The sequence below is a fragment of the Onychostoma macrolepis genome, chromosome 03 (assembly GCF_012432095.1).
Source record: "Onychostoma macrolepis isolate SWU-2019 chromosome 03, ASM1243209v1, whole genome shotgun sequence".
In the NCBI taxonomy this organism is placed as follows: domain Eukaryota; kingdom Metazoa; phylum Chordata; class Actinopteri; order Cypriniformes; family Cyprinidae; genus Onychostoma; species Onychostoma macrolepis.
In genome coordinates, this window is record NC_081157.1 from 7230973 (window position 1) to 7238267 (window position 7295).

Genomic DNA, 7295 nt, shown 5'->3' on the forward strand with positions numbered 1-7295 from the left:
ATAGGCTACTTGACACAAACTGTTCCTAATCCACAAATAGACTACATGATATGGTGTGCCAGTTGTAAAACACAATAAATCAAAGCCTGGATACTATCCAGCCAATCTGACAGAAAACAGCGCGAGTGGGTTGGGGACGCCTCACGACACACCTCCCCTGGCGAGGAGAAAACATTACACACAGACCAACCCAGCAGATATAACTTAGATCGCAGCTTACCTTTTTTTATTAAACATGGTCAAAATCCATTGAAAACAACATCCACTGAGAAGACAAATCCATTGTTTAAATCCATCATACGCCGGCGGGCTAGCCTAATCTATCAAAGTGCAAAGTTGTCCGGAGTTTGACATTCAATTTTAAGTGTCGCTGTGGGTGGGCTATTAGTAGGGTGACGTCCGGTTTATACCAACCACTATGAAATTGTCCCGGTTAAACAGTTAAAATGCTGACAGCTAAACTGTGTAAAAGTGTGACTGTATTGTAGAGGATTCCAACAGCGGGACGTACAACTGCCGCTAAAGCTACTGTATGAGCTAAAAGACACAAACTAGCTAGCACTTGGTCACTCACTGCTGTTGTCGATAAAACAACACAGACGTGTCACGTGAATAAAGGTTGCGTTTACTTAAAACTGGTAAAACTCGTGGTGCATTTATAGTTGTATTAAAATACCCCTTTTACATATTTATTTTATCGTATTTAACATATGTCAAACGACAAAATATTTTTTTTAAGTAAAATAAATAATTAAAATAATTAAAATTTAATTAATTAAAATAATTCTCACTATTTTTTTAAAGCTATGATATATCATTATTATTTTGAATAATTAATGTTTTATAAGTCAAACTAACATTGCTCCAGTATTAAATGTTACTAAAAATAAGACAATGAACAGAGGGTAGGCCTACAAATTGTTTCGGTAACACTTTACAATAAGGTTCATTAGTTAATTAACTAACATGAACTAACCATGAGCAGTATATTTTGTTACTGTATTTGTTAATCTTTGTTAACGTTAGTTAATAATAATAAAGCTGTTCATTGTTAGTTCATGTTAGTTCACGGTGCATTAACTAATGTTAACAAGATTTTAATAAAGTATTAGTAAATGTTGAAATTAACATTAACAAAGATTAATTAATGCTGTATACGTGCAGTTCATTATTAGTTCATGTTAACTAATGTAGTTAACTAATGTTAACTAACGAACCTTATTGTAAAATGTTACCGATATAAAGACACCATCTTGTCTATAATGATACTCATTAGCTGCATGTGTCTAATTTTCTTTTCTACATTTCAGTTTCTTCCGAGTCTATTTCTGGGGTTAATGCACAAAATGCAGAGAGCATGCCCCCCGCGAAACTAGAGGCAAAAGAGTGGACAATTCTTCACAGTTATCTCGACATCAGTGGATTCAGCGATGATCTGTTTTATGGAGCAGATGAGCTGTTCACCATGAGCACACCAGACCCAACTCCTCTGCCACTAATGACACCAGAACCTGTGACTGCCCATGTCACGGCCCCAGACCCAGTTCTTCCACCAGTCACACCAGCCTCAGCTCCAGAGAACCCTACACTGTCTGTCCTTGTTTCAAACGGTCAAGCACACTCTCTTGCTCCTCCATCAGAGCCCACAAATAGACCACCAATGAGGGGACCATGTGGAGCTAAATGCAGACGGCAGTGCTCTGGAAAATTTTCAAAAGACAGGCGGCTAGAAATCTGGTCTGAGTACGGTAATATGACGTATGCACAGAAACGGGCCTTTATCAAGAGTGTGAGTGCTGTTTGCTCCAGGACCAGCATGTGAGGGCTGATCACCAGGGGGAGGCTGCAGAAAATTGCCCTCAGTGCGAGAGGTGGCATAAACACCAAACCGAAGCAGCTGAGACCCGACTGCACTACAGGTCGGATGCAGACAAGGACTGGCCTGGCGACACATCTGTCAGAAGCGTTGACCTGCAGAAAGTCATCATGCTCCCACGCATGCCAGGTGTGAAGTCGGCAGTGTTCACCCGACGAATATCCACATACCATGAGACATTCGCGTCAGTGGGCAAAAAACAAAACAAAAGAAAAACCATCTCTGTTGTCTGGCATGAGGGAATTGCAGGGCGGAATGCCAAAGAAATCACATCGGCGTATGCAGCAGCACTAGAAAAAGAGCGGGACATCAGGCATGTTATATACTGGGTGGATAATTGTAGTGCCCAAAATAAAAACTGGTGTCTGTTTTCTTCACTGCTGACATTGGTAAATTCTGAAACAATATCAGCTGAAGATGTCACTTTGAAGTTTTTCGAGCCGGGGCACACCTTTATGAGCGCCGACAGCTTCCACCATGGTGTGGAACAAGAAATGAGGCACAGACCTGGAGGAGTGGTTTTTGATTTTGATGACTTTTTGTCAGTGGTGGCCAATTCCAACTCTAGGAAAGTGGAGGTGGTGGAGTTGAAGAATGAAAACATCAGGGCATGGATGGATGGCCATTATGCAGCCAAGACTAAAAAAATGCCCAGGCTGGCTGAACTCAAAGTGATGCAACTGCGACGTGGGTCAAGGTCCATGTTCGTGAAGAAATCCCATGGGGAGGAGGACTTCATAGAGCTGGACTTCCTGCAGAAGAAGTTCAATCCCAGTGTACCAACCACCTTAAGGCTGCAAGACTGGGGTGTGGAAGAGGCCAAGAAGACGGAGATCCTAAAGAATCTTGTTCCCCTCATGCCTTTTTCTGGAGCTCCTTGTTGGTCAGAAACCTCAATGAGGTTGAAGAATAGGGATAAATTAAGCCCCTCTGTGGACTGATTTCCAGAATCTTGTGATTCTCTATCTCTCTCTCACACACACACACACACACACACACACAACCAAAATACATCAACATTTTTCATTTTATTCACCTCTTAACATTCTTTCGTTTCATTTTCTTGTTAATTTAATAAATTTCTTGAAATCAGTTTGTTGTTAGACTCCCTTCTTTGTAAACTGTCATAAACTGACTATATCAAGACAATCAATCCTAATCTCATCAAATGTGTGAGCAAGAACTGTAGTCTGTACATGCATGTGGTACTAAATACATTTTCCATTCTGTCCAGGAAAATGTATTAATACAGAGTTTTTCATTAATTCTGGAAAACATACACACAATGTCATCAGATAGCATATTCCTATACATTTTGTCAGAAAAGGGTGAATGGTATTGAGAAAGGGCGTCTACATATTACTGGCATAGCCAAATCAAACCTTTCAAATGTAAGAAATATTTGTGGAAGGTTACTTTATTAACCTCTTAAAGTGTTATTTTACTTAAATTAAGTACAATGATAAAGGTTTAAAATGATCCAGTAGAGTTGTAGCCTTCTCATCATTTTTTATTTTGTAATATTCTATTGATGTAATATTAAGCCTTACTATACAGAACTCACTAAATGTTATTTTAAGGCTTTCATTGTTAACATGTAAATGTTTGTATAGAGTGATAAAAGTCAAAATGATCAATAAATTATAAATTACGGTATTTTGCCTTGGTATGACCCATTATTGTTTTGCAGATAATGCAAAGGCAGAATACATTAACTTCCGAATAAGGGTCAAAGGTCAAGTTTGAGCTCAATTTTTTTTTTATGTAGATAAATATATTAATTATGACAACTACTTGGCAAATTTTCAGTGTCCTACCTGTCATACAATTGGCTGGACAACAAAAAAACTTTAAAGTCATTTTTCTCAGTTTCACACTCTGGTGAGTTAAGGTCTTTTGCCTTTGTAGGGCAGTTATGCTGGCGTGCTCGGTAAATCACTTTACAAAAACAGATCTATACAGATTTCAAACACTCGCACGCGCGTCACTTGTCCTCTGCGCGCGTGATCATTCCCCACATCCTCGCACGAAGACTTCTATTTTTGTCAGTCGTGGGGCGGGGCTTGCTGTTTTAATTGTTATCTCTAACGCCATTGGTTACTTCCTTTTTTCCGGAAGTCAGTTGTGATTGGATGCCTGTGATTGTCAATCAAGACCTGAAGCGGAAAGGTTTTGCAGTGAAGATGGATGCTCAAAGAGAGATGTAGTGATTACTAAATTTTAATTTTATTTTAACATGTCATGTTTAGTATGTTACCTTTTTGGAAACTTTGTAAAAGTGCATATTAGCTGGCTTTAGTGACATTTCTATTGAGCGTTCTATGAACTACGTTAACTCACTAGCTTATAACTATAAACATATAACTATTATGCTTAGGCCTGGTTTCACAGACGGGGCTCATTCAAAACCAGGACTAGATCTTAGTTAAATTAAGATATTTATACAGCTTTTATAAAATTGCCCTAGAAGAAAACATTACAGGTCAGCATCTTGAGACAACAATAATAAAAAAAATACTTATTTATTAATTATTAGATAATTAATATAAGATTAGATAGATCTTATAATTAATTAAAAGATTAATTATTTATAAGATACCCCTGCTGGAAAAACCAGCATAGACCAGCATAATTCCCATGCTGGTTTATGCTGGTCTATGCTGGTACATGCTGGTTTGCTGCTGGTTTAACTGGTGGACTACCAGCCTGGTCTTGCTGGTGACGCTGGTCAACCAGCATGGTCTTGCTGGTCAACTAGCATGGTCTTGCTGGTGAAGCTGGTCACCGGCATCTCACCAGCATCCCAGGTAGCCAGCGGAATCGGGCCGAATGCGGCTGAGTGTCGGCTCACTCGGCTGTGTGCTGGCAGCCGCTTGCCAGAATTGAGCCAGGTCTGACCTGGCCCAGTAATGGTTGCCAGATTTGGCTAGGTTTTGGATCTGTGGACCTGGCCCGATTCTGGTTGAGAAACGGCACATTTAGCCACATTCAGCCCGACTGTGGGCCAGAAGTCTCAGAAAATGTCAAAAATTCAGGTTTTACTCCTTATTTGCTCCTTATCTGAATATTTGGTCCCCACAATGGAAATTAAACCTGTACACACACAATCAATCAATTAGGCTGAATTATAAAATTACAAAAATATATATTTTTAAACAAAACGCTTTAGAGTTGTCAAACCTTTTGCTTGTCAAAGTTATTTATTCAATTTTATTATTATTTTAATTAACATTTCTATTAATTTTTAGGCTGACCTCAAATGGACTTTGCTTATAATTTAAAAATGTTCCCTTCCTCTAAATTGACACTTTCTGACTGTGTGTGATTGCGAAAACTGATACCTCAGTAATAAGTGGTAAACTTTTACAAAATATGATTTCAGATGTTATAATAGTGATTTTATTATGTCCAAATAAAAGTACCACAGCAAAACTTAGGCTAGTGGGTAGAATGAGCCAATAAGTGATTCTCTGCTGCCATCTTCTGAAATCAGTGAGTGAATATATATGTATGTGTGTGTGTGTGTATGCATGCACATTTGTTCTGGAGTGGGGTTTTTTTCTCACAGGACAGCAACACTACAAAAATATGGTCTTTAGTGCAGCAGTAATATTAATGCAAAACCTGAATAATTCTTTTTCAGAACAATACTGTAGGCCTATACCTTTACTTTTACTCTCAATACCTTAAGTATATTAGAGTATGCAAGATAATACTTTTAATTAGAGGATAGTTCACTCAAAAATGAAAATTGTGTAATCATTTACTCATCTTCAAGTTTTTCCAGGTTTGGAATTTTCATTTTTGGTTGAACTATCCCTTTAACTAAGGTTTTATTTTAAATATGACTAGTAGTTTTCCCCCAGTGTGGTATTAGTAGTTACTACAAGTAGTTTACTAAAGTATCTCAATATTTCTTCTACCAATTGCTTTGTCATAGCTCTAAACAATTTCTCTTTTCCTTCTTTCGCTAAATCAGACCAGACCCCTGTACTGCAGGATAAAGCTGAATGTGTCAGCACTGGACAGGTTTTTAATGGTTTTGGGCTGAGCAGGGAGGCTCTGACAGTGCTGCTGGATCTTCTGAGAAGTGCCACAATCCAGACCCTGGTGTTTCTCTTCTGTCTGGCCAGTGGTGCATCGTACAGAGTGGTCTCCAGAGTGTTGGACATGCCTCGGTCCACTGTCCACCGCATTGTCCTCCGAGTCACTGATGAGATGCTGGCCATTCACCAAGAGATTCACCTCCCGAAGACCCCAGAACACCTGGAGGTAGGGCTGGGCTCAAAATCGATGTTGTTTTTCTGATGTTAAACCTAGGCTATGTTGTAAATAGTTGTAAAAAGTACTTTCAGTAATGTATAGAACAATTGGTTTTAATGTGTAAAACATTTATTTACAGGACAAAAAAAATAAATGTATAGAAGCATGTTTTGTAAGCTGCATTAAAAATGAACAATGTACATAATTACTTTCCTTTTATTTACACGTGAATATGCATAACAAAAAATACAAAATGTATAGAAAGTACTCAGGCTCATGCATAATGTATACAACTTACCATTTAGTTTTTAACTTGCATCACAAAAATAAACTACAGAAATTGTTTGTTTTATTGACAACGTGACAAAAAAAGATACTGAAAAATTTGAATGTACCCATTTTTTCCACTGTTTTCTCTTCTTGAGAGAAGGGTTAATGAATCATTTATTGTCTCTCTAGTGCTCTTCTCTCCTCTGTCTCTCTGGAGTTTGATGTCCTCTCTGAGTAGCTCCACCAGCTTCCACTCACTCCCTCACCTGTCCCGGGACACTCACCCCCTCACCTGTCCCAGGACACTTGCAATCCTAAAACAGAGCAAATAAACCGTGCCTGTTAACAACGACAGCGCAATGAATTTCAGATTGTCTAAAAAAATGTCTACCTTAATTACTCTGTATTTTTTAAGTCCTTCCCCAACAGGCTAATTTTTTCCAGAATAGTTCAAAAACGAGAAAATGGAAACACTTATGTTTCCATTTTCTCATCTTTCATCCACAGCAATGGAAAAGATTAAATATCTTGGTTTATACTCACAATTTAGATTAATCTGCCTGCATCCTCCACCAATATTATGTAGGGGTTAATATGTAAATAATTTAATTTAGCTCAAAGGGAATCATTTATGACTTTATAGGAATTTGAACAGAATCACTGTTTCACAGCTGATCACAGAGTCGGCCAGCGGTTCACTGAATGAGCCATATAACATTAATTCTGCACTGGATATTAAAATCCAAAAAATAGTGAAAACACTATTAATAAGCACAGTAGCAAGATCAAGACATTAACTTGAGATACATTAACACAAGATACTTCTCTTTTGAATATAAATAAGACTTTATTTATATAAACCTAAGACATAGATTAGTTTAACACA